Source organism: Tursiops truncatus, chromosome 1 (assembly GCF_011762595.2).
Source record: "Tursiops truncatus isolate mTurTru1 chromosome 1, mTurTru1.mat.Y, whole genome shotgun sequence".
Lineage (NCBI taxonomy): Eukaryota > Metazoa > Chordata > Mammalia > Artiodactyla > Delphinidae > Tursiops > Tursiops truncatus.
In genome coordinates, this window is record NC_047034.1 from 83,606,543 (window position 1) to 83,631,717 (window position 25,175).

At 40.6% G+C, this 25,175-nt stretch overlaps 1 long non-coding RNA gene across 1 annotated transcript; it reads left to right on the forward strand.

Annotated features, from left to right (window-relative positions):
• The first annotated feature begins 729 nt into the window (after window positions 1-729).
• Window positions 730-18,558, forward strand: LOC109547335 (uncharacterized). Its single transcript, XR_002173044.3, has 3 exons — window positions 730-1,434; window positions 8,511-8,577; window positions 12,614-18,558. It is a non-coding gene; the product is annotated as an uncharacterized lncRNA (long non-coding RNA).
• Window positions 18,559-25,175: the final 6,617 nt, after the last annotated feature.

The window sequence follows — 25,175 nt, forward strand, 5'->3', positions numbered from 1 at the left end:
ATGTCACACAGAACGTAAGGGGTCTCCTGAGGCACACTGAGTGTCACATGTACACATGTGCATGAACACACACACAGGCTGATGGTTGTATCTTCCTTCACTCCTCTGCTTTCAGAGTATTATAATATCCTCTTTTGCGCTCCTTGTGAGGATATACAGATTGTACTGTTTTGTTTTAATTAAATGAACCCTCACAAATGGAGGAGTAGCTTAAGAACCCTGCAAAGAAAGAAAGAGTGTGTTGAAGATAACACAAATCCAAGTCAACAACAAGAAAATGGCACTGTCCCTAATCTGATATATGCTTACTATCAGATATATTATGAAGTGAGAAACAAAGACCATCTAATCAGATCAGACAATAAGTTGGCAAAAACAAATTTAGAAATTATCAAGAGGACAGTGCCTTTTTCTCCACTGGTGTTTACGGTAAGCCACACTCTAAGTGTATATTAAGCCTTGAGATATTAGCAAATGATAGAGGTACACTTACCTATAACTTATAGATAAATAAATATAGTACTTATATTAGGTACATGTACAAATATTTTTACTGCTGAAGTTGTGTGATTGAAAAAAATTGAAGGCCACTGTATTAGGGAACTAGGCTTGCTTTAAGAAATCCTGGCCCTTTAAGATAACGTTCTCTGTCACGTGGGCAGAAGCAGATGGCTGGTCTGCGTGGACCCGAGATCAAGGACTTGTTGCTTATTTACTTACAAGCTGCATTTTTAAACAAGCTATCTGCATGCTGGTATTCCGTGAAGAAGCTCCCTGTGTGCTGTGAGCCTTTGGAAAAATAATTCCATATTTTATAACAAATAACCATTGAAAACTGTACAGTAATGGGAAATACTGAAGTGTAGTTTTATATAATTTTGTCTTCATCTTGTGAGATTTAATTTATATTTTTAAAGTCTCCTGTCTCCTATATGTGTTATTTTTGTTTGTATCTTTTCTTAGTCTGACAATGATTTTTCTTTCTGGGGAAGAAAATTTACATAACCGCTCCATATGTAAAACAGTGTTGCTTGGTGAGTCATGGTCACAAAAAGTTCCTTTGGAACATGTGACTGAATCTCTGCCTCAGCCAGTTTTTTTTTTTTTTTTTTCCCATGGCCTTCTTTGACACTCTAAGCCCAGAAGCTCCCCACTCGCCTGGCCCCTGCTCTATGAAGGCCACATCAGGTGTTACTGGCTTTCCCAGCTGCCTCCTGGCCCTCGAGGGTGAGAACAAACCTCTGGGGACAGGGCAAGAGGTCACCCTTTGAGCCATCCCTGGACCTTGTGAAGCAGGTGCCACTTCATTCTAGGAGTTGGAAGGGAGAGATGCACCAGTCTCCTGCCTCAGCCCTGGAATCCTGATCAGGGTGTGATGCGTTGCTACCAGTCTGCTCAAGAATCATCTTTCCATGGGAGGTGGGGAGTTCAGTGGTGAGTCACTCAAATTAGTCTCTCCTGTTTGGGCACGTTACTTAGGATTAAGTATTGTCAGTTTGTTTATTTATAAGTTGTTTGTTTATTTATAAGTATTGTCAGTTTATTGACATTGTATGTCAGTTTTCTCATCTTTAAAATGGGAATAATAATGCCTATTTCATGGACTTGTGAAAGATGAAATGAGAATCCATATAATGCATTTAGCCTGATGGATATAAGTTGTTAAAAATGTGCGTTACTGTCATCATTATCACGTATTATATAACCAGACTCAGTCTCCAGCTGAATAAGTGGTAGTGGGGGGAACTTCGTGACTGAAGTAGAATTAAACTCTGACCATACCTATTTAGAGGGATGACCATCTCTCACCCTGAAAATAATAGGATAACAGGATTTCATACTATTTCTCCCACTTAAAACAACCTAAATATAGTCTATAAAAATAGGCTTTGGGAGCAGATAGACTTGGATTCAGATACCAGCTCTGCCACTTACATGATCTTGGGCAAGTCACTTAGCCTCTGTGACAATCTGTACAGGGTTTTCATACAGTGATACTGAGTTTGAGAACATGATGTAAGCATGACATCCAGAAGACCGTCTGGCACTTAGTGGGATCCTCATATATTGTCCCTCTTCCCTTTCTTAATAGCCATTAAATAAATCAAGTAATAAATACCTATACTATGAAAAATGAGGATATCTTTATTGTTCAGCGTCTTGAGGCCCATTGTGATACTGTGATATAAGAAGAAATATACATTTGGTTTTTGTCCCTGGTAGAGTGTTTCCTTGGGTTCTGTGAGCCATTATAGCAAATTATCGAATCCCAGGAGGGGGGTTGAGGGAAGCCCTGATCTGTAGCCAAGTTGGGCAGAAGTGTGGGTAACCTGGGGACACACTTCTTGCAACTGGCATCTGAAGTGGAGAATAGTCTTGTGGGACTGAGCCCTTAACCTGCGGGGTCTGCACTAACTCCGGTGGTTAATATCAGAACTGAGTTAAATTGCAGGGCACCCAGTTGGTATCTGCAGAAAATTGGAGAATTGCCAGGTGTGAAAAACCCTCACATTTGGTGTTGGAAGTATTGTGAGTAGAGAAACAGTTTTCATTTACCCGTTAGGAATCTCCAATCAGATGGAGACACTTGTAGACATTGATAGAAGAATAAGCATTTACTGAACCCTACTATGTGCCATGCACTGGTTAGGCATTTTGTAATTTCATGTATTCTTTAAAACTCTGTGAGGAACATGTTAATAACACAACTTTATGGATGAGAGAACTGAAGTTTAGAGAATTTAAGACCTTATCCCAAGTCAATCTGGTGGTGAAAGTCCACGCTGTTCCTACCTCCTGCTTCCCTGCATTGCTCCAGATCTCTGGACCAACAGCTACTACATCTCTAAAGGAGAACACCCCCCTAGTTACAGGCATTGGTGGTTAAACCAGAACCAGCATGATAAAGTGGTCGTTTGGAACTCTACAAGCCTAGAGGACACCTCATGTCAGTGGCATAACCCCGGGGCCCTGGGTAAGAAGAATATGCCTAAATTTCCCCAGCCCCCAATCACAATAACTTCCAAGACACAGTCACCCAGCCAAAGCTTCTATCTAGCTCTCTTATTACCAACCCAGTGATGACCCTGTCTATTTGATCCTTTAGTGGTGGAATTTGGGGCCAGTTCTCTTACTAGGGCACAGAATCTTGCTGTCAGGACCAGAGACAGCAGTTCTCTGGGATTTCATTGATGAAGTTCAGTTGGTAATCCAGGGCAGACTTTGTCAAGAAGAAAGATGGAGAGAGAAACTTCTGTAATGACCTCTAGCTATTAAATTTGACCACCCGCTGAAATCAATATCCCCTCAAGTTAATCCCAGACGGCCTAAATCAGTTACAGTCAACTACAATTTACGTCACACAACAGCCACTGGGAGGTACAGAGAAGCAGGGTGCGGGGAAGGTAATGAGCACAGGCCCACATCAGGACCCAAGCAGATCATTTCTACACTCCTGGGACTGTTGCAGGATGAAATTCCCAGCCTTCTTTTTAAAGATGAAAATACCCTTTTCTTCTGATTTTAAAATAATGCATGCATATTACGATTGTTTTTGTTTTAAAATCAGACAATAAGAAATGTTTAAAAAAACAAAAATTTAAAAAAGCAAATGAAAATCTCACCCTTACTCCTGCCAACTAGTAATAACATTCTGTAAATCCTTCCACACATTTTTTTTGTTCGTATACCTCTAGCCTCCCCCTCCAATAATTGTTTTAAAAATAGGACTGTACTGTGATTTTATTTTATCACTTCTAACATATCATAAGTATCCACCCAAAGAATACAGATCTCTGTTGCTGTTTTAATGGATTTATGATATCCATTATAGAGATGTACTATAATTTGCTTAGCTATTCCTCTCTTAAATGGTTTCCAGTACCATGATGATAAATAAAGCTGCAACAAACACACTGGTACATCTTTGGTAAATATTTTATGTTGTGTTCAGGTCATTAACCCTGAACTTAAAATTCCACAAGACTTCAGGAACCTCAACCTTACTTTTGTGCACTCCCTTGATAAATTATGGCTAAAACATTCATTCACTCATTCATTCATTCAACAAATATTTATTGGGTGAACATGTTCCAGACACAGGCCTATGCTCTGTGGAGATGCAGTGAGTAAAACAGACAAAAATCTCTGCCTTCAGAAAGCTCGCATTTAGAGGGATGAAATTAATGATAAACAAAATAAATGATCTTGTGCAACAAGGTGGCAAGTGTTAAAGAGAAAAATAAGCAAGAAAAGGGGAATTTCTTCTACAGTCATTCAGCATTTATTCTCTCTATCATCGTGCTATTCAGTTTAATTCAATAAACATCTGTCGAACCCCTACGTTATGTTCTAGGTTACTGTTCTAGGTATTGGGAATGGGGCATGTAGAGCTGAATGAAGTATGAGTCCTAGTGTAGAGAAGCTCACAATTATTTTCTTCCTTGTGACTTAACCATTTCATCTGTGTGTGTTTTGTCTTCACAACTAGATTAGAAAACCCTCAAGGGCAAGAGTCTGTGTTTTATACTTCTCTTGTGTTCTCTTGAGCTTTTAGCATAATGTTTCTTTTTAACAGAATTAATGGTTAATAGGTGCTTGTTATGTACTGTACTTGTGGAATAGAAATGGCCTTGGTCAGTTCAAACTGATATGGCTCCTGTGAGAAGGAGTATAAAGAGCTTTTTAATTTTTATTTCAAATTATTCTGATGCCATTAATGATATATAGAAGGCAAAACACATAGTAAACTTAGAGAAGATAGTAGAGCCCAGAATCAAATCGAAAATATTTTTCCACTTTTAATATAAACCGTGTTTTCCAGGAAAAAAACACACACACACACACACACACATAAATTGGGGAAAAAAAAAAAAGAAATGGTGCTGGTGGTTTTGAGAGATGACAAACTGGGTTCTGATGAACCAAGAAAGATTCAGGGTGAAAAAAAGGCACTGATTAACATCCAAGGTTAATGAGAAAGCTACCTATTTAGATCATGATGTTGGCATTAAAAAAAAAGAAACTTGCTCTAAATCATGCATTAATTAAGTATAGTAATATAGATATGTTAATGTTAAATACAGTAATTTTAGCTCTATTGTGCAAAGCTGGTTGAATAAGTAATACCATTTTTGAAAGAAAAACAAACAAAGCAGAGACACGTGCTGGGATTTCACCTGGCTCTGTGTGGCTTGTTTAAACTGCCCCCCACATCGGACTAATGCACACCAAACCCTGCCTGAAGGGGGCGCTCTAACACTCACTTGCAGTTCAAGGCCTTCGCTCTATAAAGTCCCTCAGTTCTTCCAACAGACCCTTGTTTTGTGCTCTTTCCCACTTCCTGGCTATCTTCTGGCTGTTTCATCTCTCATTAAAAAAAAGAAAAAAAACCCTGCCATACAAAGTAGGTAACTCAAAGTATGAAGTGCTGCAGGATAAGACAGGCTTTATATCTATCATGATGGAATGCCTAATATTTGTCAGGGATTGTATCCTGCCAGCTACATATATTATTTCTAATTCTCAAAGCAACCTTGCAAAAGGAGCAATATTGTCCCCATTTTGCAGAAAAGGACTCTGAGGTTGAGAGATGTCACAGTGTAAGTATGCACACTGCTCCCTGTAGCTGCCTTTATTTGTCTGTTTATTTATTATTAGTACCATCATATTATTGTCATAGTTGATGTCATTCTGGCAGAAGTATAATTTTAAAATATTTCTCTTTAAATTTAACACTCATTTCTCCCCCATGGCTTCTCTCAACAAAGACTCTGCCCATCCAGGCTTGGAGGGTTTCAGTGAGGACCTGTAGGCTCTTTCTGGTATTTTCTGGCCTAGCCCTTTGAGCTGAGTAAGACCTGGAACAGGTGAAGCTCCCACAAGGCAGATCCCAGCTGCCTGCAGGACCAGGCAGGGCTTTTGACTCAATTCTCATCCTTTAAAAACATTTTTTTCCTAGCTTTATTGAGATTAATTGACATGTAACATTATGTAAGTTTAAGGCATACAATGTGATGATTTAATACACATATATATTGTGAAATGATTACCACAGTAAGGTTAGTTAACACCTTCATCATTTCACATAATTATCTTTTTTGTGGGTGTGTGTGGTGAGAACATTTAAGATCTACTCTCTTAGCAACTTTCAAGTGTATAATAAAACAGTATTGTTATCTCTAATCACAATGTTGTGCATTAGATCTCCAGAACTTATTCATCTCATAACTGGAAGTTTATACCCTTTGACCAATATCTCCCCATTTCCCTCGACTCCCAGCCCCTGGCAACGACCATTCTACTCTCTCTTTCTATGAGTTTGGAGTTTTTAGATTCCACATATAAGTGAGATCATACAGTATTTGTCTTTCTCTGTCTTATTTCACTTAACATAATGTCCTCAAGTTCCATACATGGTGGCACAAATGGCAAGATTGCCTTCTTCGTTGTTGAGTCATCCTTTCTGATTGCATTTCTCCTGGCACATCCCAGATGGAGAGTGATGATATAAAAACCTCAGAATGAAATGGACCTTTTCCCAGTGTTCACCACAGCGCTTGGGGCCCAGTAGGTACATAATGATTTTTGAGTGGACGAATGACACTATTTACAGACGTGTCTTACTAACTTTTGAAGCCTTTCTCACAGAATACAAACATAAATTTCAGAGTGGCTATTGTCTGGACTGACATGGAAAACTATGAAGACAAAATTATTGAGTCAAATCAGCAATGTGGCTGACTATGCCGAACTGAGGCCTAATTTAGGGGAGAATTCCTTTAAAAAATTAGCAAAAAGTTATTCTATTTAGTATAAAAACTTCTGCCATTTCCCTAGAGTCAATCGTGGCATCAGGGAGAAGTCAACCCTATATTTTTGACCTCTGTGATTCTATTATCAAATCCTTCTTTCTTAAAAAAATTTTAAGATTATGTAATACATATGTATTATAAAAATAGTAGAAAATACTGACAAGTATGAAGAAGAATTGTACATCACTAATAATTCCACCACCCATAAATAATCACAACTAACATTTTGGTGTATTTCCTTCTCCCATTTTCCCATGCATGTAATGTATATGCATTACAACAATGAAAACACGCACAAAGTTTTGCATCCTGCTTTTTTCACTTATAATAATACAGTATTTCCCCATATCATTAAATATCCTTAAAATCTTGATTTTAGTGGATGTAGAATATTTTATTGTATTTTTTTATTTTATCGCATAATTTATCATGGACTTCGTCAGGCATCGTTCTGACTCTTTGCCTGTATAAAGGCCCCACAATGGATAGCTTAGTGTGTAGCTACTGTACACACCCATGGTTACTTCCTTTTGATCTTCTTCTCATTTTTAAACTCCACGCTCAGCTACTTCTAAGGCAATAATTTTTAACCAGTGAGACATGGGCCCTCGGATGGGATGGCAAAGAGCAGGATACATATAATTTGAAAAGCCTTACTTGAAATTTCCATTGCATTATTTTTTTATTAAGATATTTAACTGTTTGGAAATTATATAGCAAAATGTGGGATTTTATTTTTCTAATGGGGGAATGGGTTAAAAATGGACATTCATTCAAAAATACTTATTGAATACTTACCGCATGTGAGGCCCTGTGCTAGACCCTGGGGATCGAGCCATGACGAAGACAGGCAGGCTGAGAATACATACTACGGTTTGCATAGAACACTTTTAAAGCCTCTAATGGCCTGTACAGATCATTTTTCTTTTCTTTGTCAATGTTGTTTGGAGCAAATCAGATTTGTGCTGAGATTAAAAGGGACTCTATATGTTCAGTGCCTGGCAGAGTGCCTGGAATACAGTAAGTAGGTCTTCAGTAACTGCAACTGCCCTCCACCTTCCCATCCCCTCAAAACAAAGGTTTCATTCATGTTGGTGGTTGTGTTGAGTCTCACGACTCAGTCTGAGACCCAGCATGCAGGGGATGGCTGCTGGCCAGAACTCTTCCCTACAAACATAGAATCTTGGTATCATCAACACCAGACTCTTTCTAAGCTAAAATCAATATGACTTGGTTTGAAGGGTCAGTCATTTATAGACTTTGGGGTTCAATACTAGCCTGTGATCCTGGGTGGTCGGGCTTCTGTGAAATGTTCTCTTTGAAATCATAATGGAAATGTGGGGGTCATTCAGTGTTACCTTTGCATTTTACATCACTATTAACTCTCCCTTTAAACCTCAGAGTTGCTGATGCTCAGTTTCCCAAGATCATTTCTTGCCTTGGGAACAACTTCTCATAACCTTGAAAGAGATTTGGCCATTTGGGGGAAGATGGAAAGGTGATGTGATGGAAAAGGAGGATGTAAACTGTCCTCCTTTGATAGGCCAACTCTCCCCACTCCCCACAGAACTCAGGGGAGAAATACAAGATTATTGGGGAGAGTCAAGTTCTCATTGTGAATTTTTTTCTTTTCCTTCAGCATACAACCCATACATTTTCTCAGAAGGAATCTTGTCTCTTATGTACATTGTTTTTCAGTGTGGGTCTGCTGCAAACACAGCTGGAGCTGGATAGCCAGACACCCCTGCAGAAGTTCACCCAGAAGGTTAGTGGCTTATTTTGTGAAAGTTCTAGTTGGTCCTGGTGACCCATAACTTCTTGAAGATATTGTCCTTAGAGACTGAAAGTTAAAAAAATCATTTTCTGGCCTCGATGAAGTGAACCAAAGACATATGTTTAGAGAGGCTGTTGAACTCAGAGCCGGGTTATAAGTAAGGAAAAATGTTATCTACCTCTTCTTACCTCCTCTATTACCCTTGGTATTCTAGATATATTTGTTTCTCTTTCTTCAGGGTATTTAAAATTTAAAAAAAAATCTTTTTGAAATCCCATCATAATACCATGTTTCCTAAAGTAAATCTAACCTAGCATGAAGAAATTATTAACAAAGTTTCTTTTATCCACATTAAAGAGTATTTGAAACATTGATCTTCTGACCACCCTTGATAAATCACGGCCATCTGGTAAGTCTCCAAGGTGGACTTACTACTCGTTGAATACATGATATACTCTGTACTTCAATAGAGCAAGTTTGGACAGACACAGAGCTGTAATGGAAAATGAAGCAGAGGGATTTATATGCCTAATTAAAGTAGCAAACTCTCAAATCCAGACCCATAAATTGACTTGTAGAGTTCTGATTGCTGGAAGAGTTGCAAATAAAAGCAGTTTGAGGTGAGAGATCATTTTTCTGGAAGCAGGTGAGCCCAGTGATTTAAAAATTGAAAGCTTTTACTCTTAGTAATTCCACTTACAACAAGAGTGTAAATTTTATCTGAATTATAACTATATATAAATCTGATTTATGAAAATCTGTCAAAAGAATCCTAGACTCTAAGAATCAGTGGCAGCTATAGCTTGAGAATCATAGGATTATTTAGCTAATAAACTCTAAAGTATATAAGACATAGAATTTAAAATTTGTTGTGTTTGGATAAAGTTATATATAAATAAAAAAAGGAATCTGGAAAAATAGTGGACCTCAAACAAGAGTAACAATTTGCATTCACTGGTGTCATCCACACAAGGCCATAATACATTTGTTTTCTCTTTCATTTTGTCATTCTGAAAATACTTTTCTGATTGATAGCTGGTTATCATGTCCTGTGTTGCTCCATTTTATTATCATTTGGGGCCTTTCAAAGGATAAAAGTGCTTTTTAATCACATCGGTAACATAAACCATAATGACATATTTTTTTCCTTCACAAATGCATAAAGACTGTGAGTACCTTACTATCCTGTGAGCTCCTTTCGGACAGAACCATGCCATTCTGCCCTGGGTGCCCAGCTCCGAGCTCAGTGTGTGGCTCCGTAAGCATGAGTTCACCCTCCTACACTGTTGGTGGGAATGTAAGTTAGTGCAACCACTATGGAGAAGACTATGGAAGTTCCTCAAAGAACTAAAAATAAGAGTTACTGTATAATCCAGCAATCCTTCTGCTGGGCATCTATCCAGACAAAACTATAATGCAAAAAGATACACAGATCCCTACATTCATAGCAGCACTACTCACAATAGCCAAGACACGGAAACAATGTAAATGTCCATTGACAGATGAATGGATAAAGAAGACGTGGTACATATATACAATGGAATATTAGCCGTAAAAAGAATGAAATAATGCCATTTGCAGCAACATGGATGGACCCTGGAGATTATCATACTAAATGAAGTAAGTCAGACAGAGAAAGAAAATATCATATGATATCCCTTATATGTGGAATCTAAAATATTACACAAATAAACCTATCTATGAAACCGAAACAGACTCACAAACACAGAGAACAGAGCTGTGGTTGCCAAGGGGGAGGGGATTGCGGGGGATGAAGTGGGCCTTTGGGGTTGGCAGATGCAAGCTATTATATATAGGATGAATAAACAACAAGGTCCTAATGTATAGCACAGGGAACTATATTCAATATCTTGTGATACACCATAATGGAAAAGAATATAAAAAAGAATGTATATATATGTGTAACTGAATCACTTTGCTGTACAGCAGAAATTAACACATTGTAAATCAACTATACTTCAATAAAAAATAAAATAAAATAAAAACACGAGTTCACATGAATTAAGGGAACCAGAACATCCTGGGCATTCCTTGGTCATCCCTGAGCCTGAGGAAAGCAATCGATTGGGTTGTCCTGTCAGGTGGGAAGTATCAGAAACCGTGCTGGGGACAGTTGTGGAATTTGGAGGTTTCGGATCTTCAGTACCACAAGGGCCTCATTTTTTGTAAAGTGAGAAAGAGATTTGGAAACAGAGAACCTGAATAGACAAAAATGTAGAACACAGGAAAAATTCCTAGACAGTCGATAAACTTGGTGGCAGGAAAGAAATGTGATCCTTCCCATACAGCAGAAAGTCTTCAGCTGTTCTCCTTCAAGGTTGAGCAACTCCCTGACTGCCGGAGGGAAGAAGGATAACTGGGGGGAGCTAATGGGCTCCCTATTATCAGCTGTAAACTAAACACGTATTTCCTTCCATAAGTATTTGACACGTAGTAAGCAGGGAATAATGATCGGGTCCAAATTACTCATCTGTTCCTCTGTAAGTGGTAAAGTTAGCATCAGCTGATGCAGTCAGTGAGAATCAGGTCTGATACAATCAGCAGGGGACACACCCTTGGTGACTGCAACAAAAAGTTCAAGGTGGCTTGTTTGGGATGAAAAGAATCCACTTGAGGTTGTCTTCTTGCCCTTCAGCACTGTCCCCTCTGTAGTTAGCCCTCAGACCAGCTCCCAGCCCTGCCACCTGCAGCTCTTTAAACAGCCCTCCTCCTCCGCAGGACCTCATAGCTACCTCTCATCACCCTGGCAATTGCAATGAGAACCCATGAATCACTTGCCGGGGTACGCCACAGCCTTTACCAGAGCGCCCTGGACAACCCCAGTTTCTTTTTCTCGAATATTCCAGTCTGTCCTGTTAATACACTAGTTCCATACTCTAGACAGACTTGGATTTGAATTTGCAAGACAAGTTGAAGAAGATAACGAAGCTCTTTAAGACTCAACATCCTCATCTCTAAAATGTGGGGTGACCACCCATCATGGGTTTGCCTAGGATGCAGGACTTTTAGTGTCAAAACCAAGAATGTCCCAAACAAACCAGGATGAGTTGGTCATCTTACTAAAACAGGAATAATAACACCTCATTTCTTGTGTAGATGAAATGTAATATTGTTTGCAGAGTATCTGTCAGGAGTAAGTATTCAATACATGCCAGCCTCTTACCTTCCTTAATCAATTAAAAGTATTTGTGAAATAAGGGTTTGTGGAATACCTGCGAGGTACCCCTCTAGGCACCAGGGGGCTGTGATCAAGTGAGGTCTGAAGCACAATTTCTATCTTCAAGGTGCTCACAATCAGGTTGGAGATATAACATTAATGCATATGAAACTGATATTTTATTTACTTATGCTCTGTTCCTTTCCCAAAAAAGACTGGAGGAAGCTCAGAATAAATGATACAGATACATGAAAATAAGAGTTGAAGGACGACAGCCACATAATTAGAGAGACAGTGGTGGAACAATTATACTAGAAACCCAAGGCTAAGGAAAGCTATTCCGACTGAATCCAAAACAGCCAGGAACAAAACAAGAATAACACAGAGCAGACTGAATTAAACAGTAAATTATATGGTATCAGTTTCAGAAGTTCAAGGTAGTGGTCTAAAAGTTCAAGGTGGAGTTCAGTGATGATTTCCCTCAAACCAGCTGCAGTGATTATGGGCAGGATGCCTCCTGCATGCTTCCGTTTCCTCTCAAAAACAGGGAGAATGCTTCTCGTGACAAGACATCAACTATCGATAATGCATGTGTGTTTCCAAACTCTCCCCTTCTCCTGCCCACTAGGGAGGCTGTGTTGCCCAAGTTTCTCCCAGGGCACAGGAAAAAGAGCAAAGGCCTGGGGGCAGACTTTAGAAGAAATTTTTTCTCAAGAATTTAGGAGAAGAGAGAAGAGAGGGAAGGCTGTGGTGGGTGAGGGAAATAGATGAAAGGATTTTTAGGAAGTGTTGTCCAGAGTCATATATTCCCTTTACGGTGCTTGAGTAATTTTGGAAATTTCTTTTTAGCTGGCAGACTGTCTTTCTTTGATCCCAGCCCCACTCTGAGACATGAGCTGATGGGTGAATGAAGGAGAAGGCACTTTGCAAAGGCCACGTTTGAAGCTGGATCTGAATCCTCTCCTAGCAGCTCAGACCCTCTGCTTTTGCTCTTCAGTCAAAAAGGAAAAATGCAAAAGACTTGGACAATTGGGATTCTGGCTCATTGGTTTCATAGTTGTACATCTTTGGACAAGTTACTTACCCTGCCAAATCCTCAAATGCCTCGTCTGTAAAATGGATTATTTGAAGAGAAATAAGATAATGTATTTGCATATAAAGCCCTTAGCACAGTGCCAGGCCCTCAGTAAATGTCAGCTCCCTTCTTTCCTTCCCCTTTTGCAATCCCATCTTTTTATAATGAGAATTGACAGTAGGTGGGAAATTCATTCCTCCTGGACCAGCCCTATGCAAAGCTGAAAGTCCCATGTCTCTCTCCTACCTAACTCTTCATCCAGTTACTCCCCATACCTCCCAGGTACACCCACCTAGGAGTCTACTTATCCAGAGATCTGCCTTTCCTGTGTCTGTCCCTTGGGTTTGCAATTGCTCCTTCAGGGCAGTGACCACAGCTTTCTGACTTGATGGGTAGTGTAGAGCACAAAATCAGACAGATGCTGTAACAGAACAAACCCTTCTATTGCTCTGCCATTGTTTTACAACTCTCATCTTTCCTCTACTTCATTCCCATGGTCTGGATCTAACACCTAGAATGGCTCCAGTTCTGAAGCTTAACACCCAACTTTCTTTCTGATAACAGCATCCCACCCTTGCAGCTCATTCACTCCCTTAACACACACTTTCAACCCCAGTGTGACCTCTGGTTCCAGAACTGCTCATTTGGCCCCCAACTCTTTTCTCCCTTTGGCTCTACTTCTTTTCTTACCATGATCCATCACTTCGGTTGTTCTCTCACCATTTCCCTTTACCTTCGTACCCCATGGCTGTCCATCTACTCCAGAACAGTCAGCCCTGGATCAATCCAGCCACTTACACTCAGACCAATGAGCTCTGCTAAGGAAAATCGCATCACCATACAAATTCACACTTTCCAACCTCCCAGGGCTCAGTGCTGCTGGAAATCCTCCATGTGTCTTAGTGTTTCTCCCATCTCCTTAGCAACTACTCCACATTCCACTTTTTTCCCTTAAATCTACCCTTCCATCTTCCTCTGTCTCCTCAATGACCTTGCCCCTTAGTTCTACGGTGGGAACTGAGGGCTTCTTTCAAGGTCTTCCTTGCACCCCTTAGCTGCTCAGAGATTTCAGCCTGGACCATCCTTTTCCTCTTCCTAATTCCCTCAGTGGAAGATGATCTCACTCCATCAGTCATCCCAGATTTCTTTATTAAATTTCAGATTGTTCCACTCGATTGGCCCTGTTCCTTCAGTGTGTAAATTTGCTCACTTTTTTCTCCTCAAAAAAATTCCTGTCACCACATTACTTACCCTTATCCCCAGTTATTGTATTATGGGTCAGGAGTAAAAATGTTAACAAGTGAATATCCACAGACTCTTCCCTTCATCCACCCTCTAATGAGAGTTCTGTCATTGCCATCTTGGCCTTTCCTCTCCCTCCTTCCGCAGGGGAAGGATTGCCTTTGTCTTTCCTTCTGTTGCAGAATCTGGGCAATGAGGTAAGAGGGGACTAGAAGGAACTCAGAGTAGCTGAGTGGATCTGCATGGTAAACAGCTGTGCCAAAGATGAGGAGGAAGATAAGAGAACTTGCCTGAGTGGGATTTCCATAAGTATTTTAGGGGAAGAGATGGAGGTTTTAAAAAATGTAGGCTCTCAGGTACCACCACAGTAGACTCACTGAACCAGAATATGCATTTTTTTCTTCATGACATGGATTTAACAAGATTCCCTAGGTAATCTGTACATTAAGGTTTGAGAAGCACACAAATTAACTAAAAACAGACCATAGGTATAAATATGAAAACCTAAGAATATCAAACTTCTAGAAGAAAATATAGGGGAAACACTTATGACCTTGGGTTGGGCAAAGAGTCCTTAGGTATAACAAAAAACAGAGCAAACAAAAAACTATGATCCATAAAAAGAAAAAAATAGATAAATTGAACTTCACCAATATTAAAAACTCTTTTACACTTCCAAAGACATGGTTAAGGAAATGGAAAGACAAGCCACAGATTGGGAGAAAATATTTGCAAGTAACATATCTGATAAGAGACTTGTATCCAGAATATATAGAAAACTCTCAAAACTCAACAATAAAAACAATCCAAATTAAAAATGGGCAAAAGATTTGAATATACATTTCATTAAAGAAGATAGATGAATGGCTAATAAGTGCATGAGAGCAAACTCAACATCATTAGTCGTCATGGAAATGCAAATTAAACCACAATGAGATACCACTACATACCCTCTAGAAGAGCTATAAGCAAAACAATTGAAAAGACCAAGTTTCATGCCAGTGGGAATATAAAATGGCATAGCCACTGGAAAATAGTTTGGCAAATTCTTCAAATGTTACATATAAACTTAAGATAGAGTCCAGAAATTACACTCCTAGGATTTTACTCAAGAGAAACAAAAGTGTGTATCTACACAAAGATATGTATATGATAATAGCTCATAGAGGCATTATACATAATAGCCGAAAACTTGAAACAGTTCAGTTGTCTATGAAGGCAGGAATGCATGAGCGGCAGTGACTCTAGAGGTCACTGTCATCAGTAGCCAATCAGGACAGGTGCACAGGTGCTTAGCACTTTCCAGCATGCCTTTGCTTCCTCCTCTCCATGTCCAGCACATGTCCCCAACTGCTAGCCTCACTGACCAATAGTGGCCCCAGGCCCACCACAAGACACTTGACTGGACCCATGGAAGCACCAAAGCTTCCCCTAGACCTACCCACGAGGCTCCCTTCATAAGTGGTTGGACGTGTCTGGCTTCTCAGATTGATTGAGTGACTCTTCCCCTGATCAGCCAATATCACTTTCAGGCCTTTACTTCCCCAGCTCCTTGCACAACTGTGCAAGGTCTTATTCCTATAATAAGTCCTTCGTCCCATAACACCAGTCACTCCGTTCCCCTGACTGAACACTGTTATTGGTGCCAAAAGTGGTTCCAGGGGAACAGAAGCTTAAGGATAGGAATATGGAATTGGTTGACTGATCTGACTAGATTTAAAGGCTTAAAGACTCTGTTGCTAATGGTAAAGTGGACACTGGTAGTCCACGGCATTTAAGTGGCAAACTTACATGACCACCTGTAATCACCTACAATCAAGCTCCTAGGAAAAACAAGGCATTGAGTATTAAGTGGCTGCTTCCACAGAAGATTATAGTGCAAATAAAAATTGTAAAGAAGTTGGTTGCCCTTAAGTACACTGGAGAGCTTGGGTAAAGAAAACGATGAGCTCAATGCTCTATATGCCCAGATCCAAGTGATAAACCAGAAAGCCCTGAAAGAAACTTTGTCTTCTGTGGGTTCAAGGCCAAGATTTCTGAAATCCAAACCCAAGGTCTAATCTTGAAGGTGGCTGAATTACAAGGCAAAAAGAATTTACATCAGTGAATGTACTGAAAACCATTGAATCGTATGCTTTAAAGGGGTGGATCATACAGTATGTGAATTATTGGGTTGGCCAAATAGTTCATTCGTTTTTTTCCTTACGATGGCTCTAGAGGTAATTAGCTGTCTTTAACTTCATTGAAAAGTTTTGTTAGATTGGATTGTGACAGCTGTCACATCAGCGTGCATTTAAAAAAAGACATCAAAATTGGTGAATTTTTGTGTAGCCAGTTTAATATTGAAGATGGAAGAAAAAAAGCAACGTTTTCAGCATATTACGCTTTAGTATTTCAAGAAAGGTAAAAATGCAACTGAAACACAAGAGAAAAAAGATTTTTGCAGTGTATAGAGAAGGTGCTGTGACTGATTGAACGTGTCAGAAGTGGTTTGTGAAGTTTCGTGCTGGAGATTTCTTGCTGGACGATGCCCCACACTCAGGTAGACCAGTTGAAGTTGATGGCAATCAAATCGAGACATTAATTGAGAACAATCAATGTTATACCTTACAGGAGACAGCCGACATACTCAAAATATTCAAATCAAGCGTTGAAAATCATTTGTACCAGCTTGGTTATGTTCATTGCTTTGAAGTTTGGGTTCCACATAAGTTAAGCAAGAAAAACCCTTCTTGACTGTATTTCCGCATGTGATTCTCTACTTAGACATAATGCAAATGTTCAGTTTTTAAATGTAATTGTGACGGGCGATAAAAAGTGGATACTGTACAACAATGTGGAACAGAAGAGATCATGGAGCAAGTGAAATGAACCATCACCAACCATACTAAAGGCCGGTCCTCATCCAAAGAATGTGATGTTGTGTATATGGTGGGATTGGAAGAGAGTCCTCTATTATGAGCTCCTTCTGGAAAACCAAACAATTAATTCCAACAAGTACTGCTCCCAGTTAGACCAACTGCAAGTGGCACTCGATGAAAAGCATCCGGAATTAGTCAACAGAAAATGCATAATCTTCCATCAGGATAACACAAGACCACATGTTTCTTTGATGACCAGGCAAAAGCTGTTACAGCTTGGCTGGGAAGTTCTGATTCATCCACCGTATTCATCAGACATTGCAACTTTAGATTTCCATTTATTTCGGTCTTTACAAAATTCTCTTAATGGAAAAAATTTCAATTCCCTGGAAGACTGTAAAAGGCACCTGGAACAGTTCTTTGCTCAAAAAGATAAAAAGTTTTGGGAAGATGGAATTATGAAGTTGCCTGGAAAATGGCAAAAGGTAGTGGAACAAAAGGGTGAATATGTTGCTCAGTAAAGTTCTTGGTGAAAATGAAAAATGTGTCTTTTATTTTTACTTAAAAACCGAAGGCAATTTTTGGTCAATCCAATACATCTTTCAAAAGCTATTACCAAAAACCCCCACAAAATTTACAATCTTGCAAGTTTTTCTGTTAAAATTAGGGCATTGATTGGGAAGAGAAGGATTCTGAAAATTGGGAGGGGGACACATGGGCAGTTTCTGATGAACTTGAGGACTTCAGACTTTAAATTCTGCCAAGCCTCCTGTGTCAGTAGAAGCAATCCTTTCTTTCCCTGTCTGAGGAGGTCAGCCTCCCAATCTCAGACCCCATAATGATCTCTCCTAAAGTGGGTGACTTGCAAGGGACTGTTGATTTCCCTTAGGACCTACCCCTACCCTAGACCCTTTCCCTGTACCTCTACAGTCACTGATGATCTCATGCAAGCTCATGGCTTTAAGTGCCATCTCTATGCTGATGACTCAAATTTATAGCTTCAGTTCAGACCTCTCTCCTGAACTCCAGACTCATATATTCAATTGCTTTCTTTAAATCTCTGCTTGGATGCCTAACAGGCATCTCAAAATTAACTTGTCACAAGGGAGACCTTTTAGTTTCCCTCCCCCATCTTGCTCCTCCACGGCTGAAATTCTTGGTGTCGTTCCTTCCCTCTTCTCTTTCTCTTACACCCACATCTAATACATTAGTCAATCCTTCAAAAATAGCTCCATTAGTTACTACTTCTCGCGGTCGCCGCTGCCATCACCTGGCCTGAGACATTTTTTTTATCATCTGTCACCTGTGTTTTTGGAGTGGCCTCCTAGCTGGTCTCTTGCTTCTAGCTCTGCCCTCTTTCAGTCTATTTCCAACACAGTAGCCGCGGTGATCCTGTCAAAATGCAAGTCATATAGCATTACTCCTCTGCTCAAAACCATGTAACAGCTTCCCAGTTCCCTCAGGGTAAAAGTTAGAGTTGTTACAATGGTCTACAGGACCCTAGATGATCTGCCCTCCCCCACCACCTCACTCCACCCAGCCACACTGGCTGTTTCAGGGGTTCTTGAATGTGCTGGGTTTACTTCACCCCAGGACCTCTGCTCAGAATGCTCGCCCCCCAGATAACCATGCCCCTTGGGTCTCAGTGTTTCTCAGCACTTTCCCAGTGAGGCCTTCCCTGGCCACCATATTTAAACTCTCAAACTTTCTCCACTCTTCATGTTCCTATCACCTCTCCTGTTCATGTCTCTTCCTATTACTTACCACTCTCCCACATACTACATATGGGCGGGGATTTTCATCCCCCCGCCACTGCTATATCCCCAGTGTCTAACACTATGGCTGGCACATAGTAGGCTCTTGATAAAAAACTGTAGAGCGTTGCATATATCCAGAGAAAACTCTAATTCGAAAAGATACATGCACCCCAGTGTTCACAGCAGCACTATTTACAATAGCCAAGACATGGAAGCAACCTAAATGTCTTTTCCTATAATGGAAAAGAATCTGAAAAAGAATAGATTTATATATATATATATATATATATACACGTGTATATAACTGAATCTGAAAAAGAATAGATTTATATATATATATATATATATACACGTGTATATAACTGAATCACTTTGCTGTACACCTGAAACTAACACAACATTGTAAATCAACAATACTTCAATTAAAAAATAAAGGGAAAAATCAATATAAAATCTAAATAAATAAAAACTCGGAGGATGAAAGGATGCAAATAATTGACATGGGGTGTATAGTAGATACTCAATTATGTTAGTTGTCACTATTTACCTGGTTATTTCAAGTACAGAGTCAGGAGGTATTCTAGACTGTTTCTTCCTTTTCTTCCGCCCACTCCCATTTCTAAATAGTCACAAAATTCTGTAGCGTCTACCTTAGCCTCAGCCCTCATCATTTCTCACCTGGATTATTGTAATAGGCTCCAGACTGAATCCTGTCCTTTTCCCCTCTTTCTTTTCTCTTTTGCTAGACATTGCTGCTCGAGTTTCAAAATCACAAATCTGAGCACGTCAGTCCCCTGCTTAAAATTCTTCAGTGGCTCCCCGGCCCTGTCAGAGTTTACGCTTTTTCACTTAGTACACAAATCCTTTCGTGACCCAGCCCTCTGACCCCCTTTCTGGCCTCTTCTCCTGAGATTCTTCTTCACACCTTTCGCTTCAATCCAACAGGGCCACTCAGTTTCCCATAGAGCAATGTTCTTTTACACCTTCTTGCTTCTGTGTATGCAGTCCCTGCTGCCTGAAATGACTTTCTTTTTCCTCTGTCTCTTTTTAAACTCTAGCGAATCCTACTCATCTTTCACATCTCATCTCAAGCATGACAGACTCCAGAAATTCTTCCTGGACTTCTCAGTCTGATTTAGGTAGCACTTTTCTGTACATTGCCCATCACGGCACTACAGTCCTGCAGTGGAACTGGTAGTGTGCTGGTTTGCCTTCCCCCCTAGTGCATACAAACCTGGAGGGTAGGAGAGGCGTCACACTATACTTAACACCTCCATGTCTAGCACAGAAATGAGGGGGCTGGAAGTGTTTGCTGAAATCATGATGGTTGTAAGGTTAAGACTCTGCTAGCTTCCTGAGGCTGCCTTGCCTAGAAACAGAGAGGCAGGCTGGAAGCCAGGAAGCAAGATATTCATACAAGGGACATTTAGAGTAGGTCTGCTCTTGGGGTTAGAGAGTAACCACTTCAGAGAGAATAGGGAATGGGCCAGGCTCTATAAAACAGCAATGGTAGGAAAAGCACTTTGTATTTTGCACACTTGATTTGAAGAATGTTTCTGACATTTTCTTTGTGGCATTTCCTTTGTATTATCCCTTAGTATGTAACAAAGTCTAATGGAAAATTCCAGTCTGCCTTAGCTGTTCTAAAATAATCCATGAAAAACAATTTGGGTCCATGATTGAGCCGCAGTATTAAAGGTGCAGCCGTTCCCCTCTTGGTGATGGCAGCAAGAATGTCTTCCAAACGGAAGAATTTTAATTGATCTATCACTTTGGAGGGCTTAAGGCTTCCCTCTCTGCTTTCACCAAAGGGAAGGTAAAATTTGCAGCACACAGTCCTCCCCACCTATGGATATTCTTTCCTGAGCTGAAAACCTGAAGCTTCAGAGTTTTCTTTTAGGAAAGAGGCTTTCCCCCTTCACAGAGACTTAATAAATACTTGGAATGAGGACGTTTTCTGATTGGTTGTCCAGACATACAGAGGCATTCTGATTGGTCGGTGCCAAGGTGGATGGAGTGGGTGAAGGGTAGGAGGGTGGTGATGGAAAGGCGCTGAAAGCCCCCTCTGCTCAGAGCGAGTACAAAGGCGCAACTGATGGTGAGCACATAAACATATGACTCAACAGTGAGAATTTCATTCTTTTCAAATAAGCTGTTGTAAGAAAGGGGCAAATATTTAAGCAACAGTTGGAGTGTTTGCAATTGCAACTCCCACGGATGAATTTAAGATGGTAAAAGGGCGACAGGGGACATTGGCTCACAACAGAGCGTTAAGGCTGTGGTAATAGAAAGCAATCTGTTCAAGGCGAGGTCTTGGAGGGCAGAGAAAACAAAAATAAAACCAAGCAAGCGAAAAGGGTAAATAATGGAGAGGCAATAACAACCACCTTATAATCACTGAGAAAATACCGACATTAATAAATCTTGAAAGGCAGATACGGATGCTGAAGTTGAGGGGCCGGACTCTCTCAGAACCCCGGTGACGCTGGAAAAAGTGAAGGTGTTAGAGGAGGGGTAAAAGTAATAAAAATAAGTTAGAAAAACTATGCAGATACTAACCTGCTCTTGTTTTACGTGGGTATAGAGCACATCTGTATACTTCCCTTCCTTTAAAACTGTCAGCCATTCTTATAAATCTTCATCTTCATGTAGCTAGGAGAGAGTGATTTTAGACTCACAAAATTTTAGTGCTGGGGCTTAGAGACAATCTCTTCCAGCCCCCATCATTTTACACATGAGGATCCTGAAGTCTAGGGAGGGGACGCGATTTGTGCAGGATCACACTCTCAGACAACTTACCTGACTTCCCTTCCAGTGTACTTTCTGTGACGTCAGGAGTTTCCAAGTGTTTAAAGTAAAAAGACGCCCCCCCCCCCCTTTTTTTTTTTTTTTTGCAGTACGCGGGCCTCTCACTGCTATGGCCTCTTCCGTTGCGGAGCACAGGCTCCAGACGCGCAGGCTCAGCGGCCATGGCTCACGGGTCCAGCCGCTCCACGGCATGTGGGATCCTCCCGGACCGGGGCACGAACCCATGTCCCCTGCATCGGCAGGCGGACACTCAACCACTGTGCCACCAGGGAAGCCCAAGACCCCCTTTTTTAATGTCAAACATGTTGAACACTCTTACATGACCAAAGCTGTGCTTTTAGTATCTACTGATTATAAATTTTATATGCAGTCATGATAAAAAGCAACCATGAATTCAGCAAAGCTTATAAAGTATCTTGTATTACTCATGTACATTTGAAAATGCAGAATATATCTATGAGTGAATGACACATGATAGTTTCAGTCTCTAGGCAGCTTGGTGCTCAAAAGGACCATAACCCTGAGGCCTCCCAGGGTTGGCAGCTTCCAGGTTGGGAACAGGGTTCTGCACCAGGATGAGCTGGCTATTTCCAAACCCAGCATGAAAAGAAATACTTCCATTCTCTTAAGAATAAAGCAGGTATCAAGTGAAATCAAGTACCTTAATTTGAAAAGAATTTCATAAGGACTTTGGGTAATTTCAGACCACAGAAGAAGAGAGTCCTATTCTGTGAGCCTGGCCCAGGGCTCATCACCAGATGAGCAGAGCAGAGGGGCAGGGGCTGCCCTTCTATCTTCATGGGTAGGAAGGAAATCCATCCCACAGTGGGAGAAACTCCGAGTGTTACAACAGTCCTGGGAGTTGGAGGAGGGTTGGAGCGGTGGGAAGACTGAGGGGTGCAGTGCTCCCCAGATGGGAGACTGCTGAGTTTGGCAATCTGTGGATCACACAGGTGGGGGTACTCCCAGGAGAGCCCTGGGTCAGTTACCACTTACTGAACACCTACTCTGTGCTAGGCACTCTGCTAGCTGCTTCACACGCACCATTTCTTTTAATAATCGCACTTCAAGGCAGAGGCTATTCTAACCCCCACTGTATGGTTGAGGAAAGAAAGGCTTAGAGAGGCTTTGTAATTTGCCTAAGATCTTGGGGCTGGAATTGGAACCCTGCCAGCTTGATTCCAAAGTGTCTGTTCCTAGCCACAACCTTAGCCAGCAAGAAGGTAGTGAGCTGTTGTGAGATTCAATTGAGATAACCCATGTAAAGTGTGTCTGAGCTTATAAAAAAGGCTTATTACATGGTGATGATGATTATCAATATTTTCAACATTTTTATGTTGGAAATGCAAATAACATTAAAAGGATGAAAACACTGGGGTGCTGTAAGAAAATCAAGAGTGTGAAACCTTCCAAGATGGGATCTTAAAAAAAAATGAATTGTGCCCTTGGGTAAGAGAGGGAAACCAGACTGTGGACCCAGAGGAATGGCCAGGGTACACAGGACTGATGTGGATGGACATGGATACCTCCCAGGGGTGACGAGGCTGCCTCCACCAGGATGATAACAATTACCATCAATGCAGGGGCGAGTCCTGAGACAGGCAGAATGTGGTGCGGGACCCTGTGTGGAGAAGTGTGTGATGGGGAGGCAAGTTCTTGGGATTTGATTGGTTGGGTTCAGAGACAAGAATATTTCATCACATTTACTCTTATTATTGCCCATTTCCTTGTGTCCAGGTGGGTATGAGGGGGACATTTGCTAGCAATGACATTGTAATAGGTCAATGGTCAAAATGACATCCGAGTAGAAAAACCTAGATATGGTCAGGATCCAGAAAAGTTGAGTGTCAGTGGTAGGAAGAGTCTGAATAAGTGTTAAATTTAGCTAATCCACTTACTTAATCAGAAGTGGTCCTTTGGAACAGTTATTCAAAGTCTCCTTTGAAAACATGGAGCACTTCAAAAGAGTTCTGCCATGGTACGTAAGAAAGAAGGCATGGTTTGATAGCGTACATTTTCAAAAATTATCAGTTTCATTTTAGAGGATTAAAATTGTATATGTGTAGCAAAAATAACTTCCTTTAAAATTTCAAGCAGAGCTTTAAAAACCTCACACTCAATTGAGTTTATTCATTCTCTAGGGAGAAAAATTCTTTTGCAGAGAATGATTTAATTCATGAAACGGGCTCTTACTGTCCCTGTTAGAGGATAAGATTTTCTACTTAATTTGAGCAAATGATTGAACAAGTTTTGTGGAATTTGGCAAATTTTCCTCTAGAAATTGTCATTTTTTTCCTTTTGTTGACTGAAAACGGAGAGGTGTATATGACAATAGCCACCAAAGAAAATGCATTGTTTGCAGTGATTGGTTAATTTGAGGAGACTCAGATGGTATATTATCCCAGAAATTGCTCAAAAATGAGACTGCTGTATCCTGAAAAGCCTGATGAGATCAGAAACACAGCATTTTGAAGGTCTTTTTTGGTGCGCTGTGCCCAAGGTTTATTGTGAGAAGGAGGAAATATGTTAACACATCAGTATTTTCAGGTGACACCAACACTAATTGTCTAGAGAATGACAAGACTCAGCATATCATATAAAGAGACTGGCCCTCTGATGGCAAGACTCCCAAGCAGAAATGTATCCTAATAGGGACAAATGGGTGTTAATAACATAAATAGTCTGGGACAGGCGCTCCATGATAAATAGGGCTATTAAACAAAGCCTGATCAGGATGTCAGACTGGTGAGGACAGAAAATGTTGCTAATTCTTCTACATCATACCAAAGAAGGAAAGCTGGTCCGAGGAGAAGTTTGCTGTGGAACAAAAATACTGTGTGTTTCTCTCATAAGCTAAGATTCTCAGACTGCACCAGTCTGGGGTCTACTTTGCAGAACAACAGCTTTCCCCATGACTCAAGCTGTCTTCAGCCATGAGGTCACTGCTGGCATCCATGGTTCTGCGTCCCCTGGGAGGCCTGGTTGGTGTCCCACACAAGGAACCCCACACCTGTCAGCTCCAGTGAGACACTCCTATTCTCTCAAAGAATCCTAACAGACATTGGGATCATTATCTGTGATGATTAATTTTATGTATCAACTTGACTGGGTCATGGGGTGCACAGATATTTGATCAAACATTAGTTCTAGGTGTTTCTGTGAGGCTGTTTTTGGATAAGATTAACACTTGAATCATTAGAATAAATAAAGCAGACTACCTTCCCTAATGTGGGTGGGCCTCATCCAACCAGTTGAAGGACTGAATTAAGAAAAAAAAAAGGCTGCCCTCCTACACTGTTGGTGGGAATGTAAGTTGGTGCAGCCACTATGGAGAACAGTATGGAGGTTCCTTAAAAGACTAAAAGTAGAGCTACCATATGACCCAGCAATCCCACTCCTGGGCATATACCTGGAGAAAACCATAATTTGAAAAGATACATGTACCCCAGTGTTCACTGCAGCACTACTTTCAATAGCCAGGACATGGAAGCAAACTAAATGTCCATTGACAGAGGAATGGATAAAGATGTGGTACATGTATACAATGGAATATCACTCAGCCATAAAAAAGAACAAAATAATGCCATTTGCAGCAACATGGATGGACCTAGAGATTGTCATACTGAGTGAAGTAAGTCAGACGGAGAAAGACAAATATATGATATCGC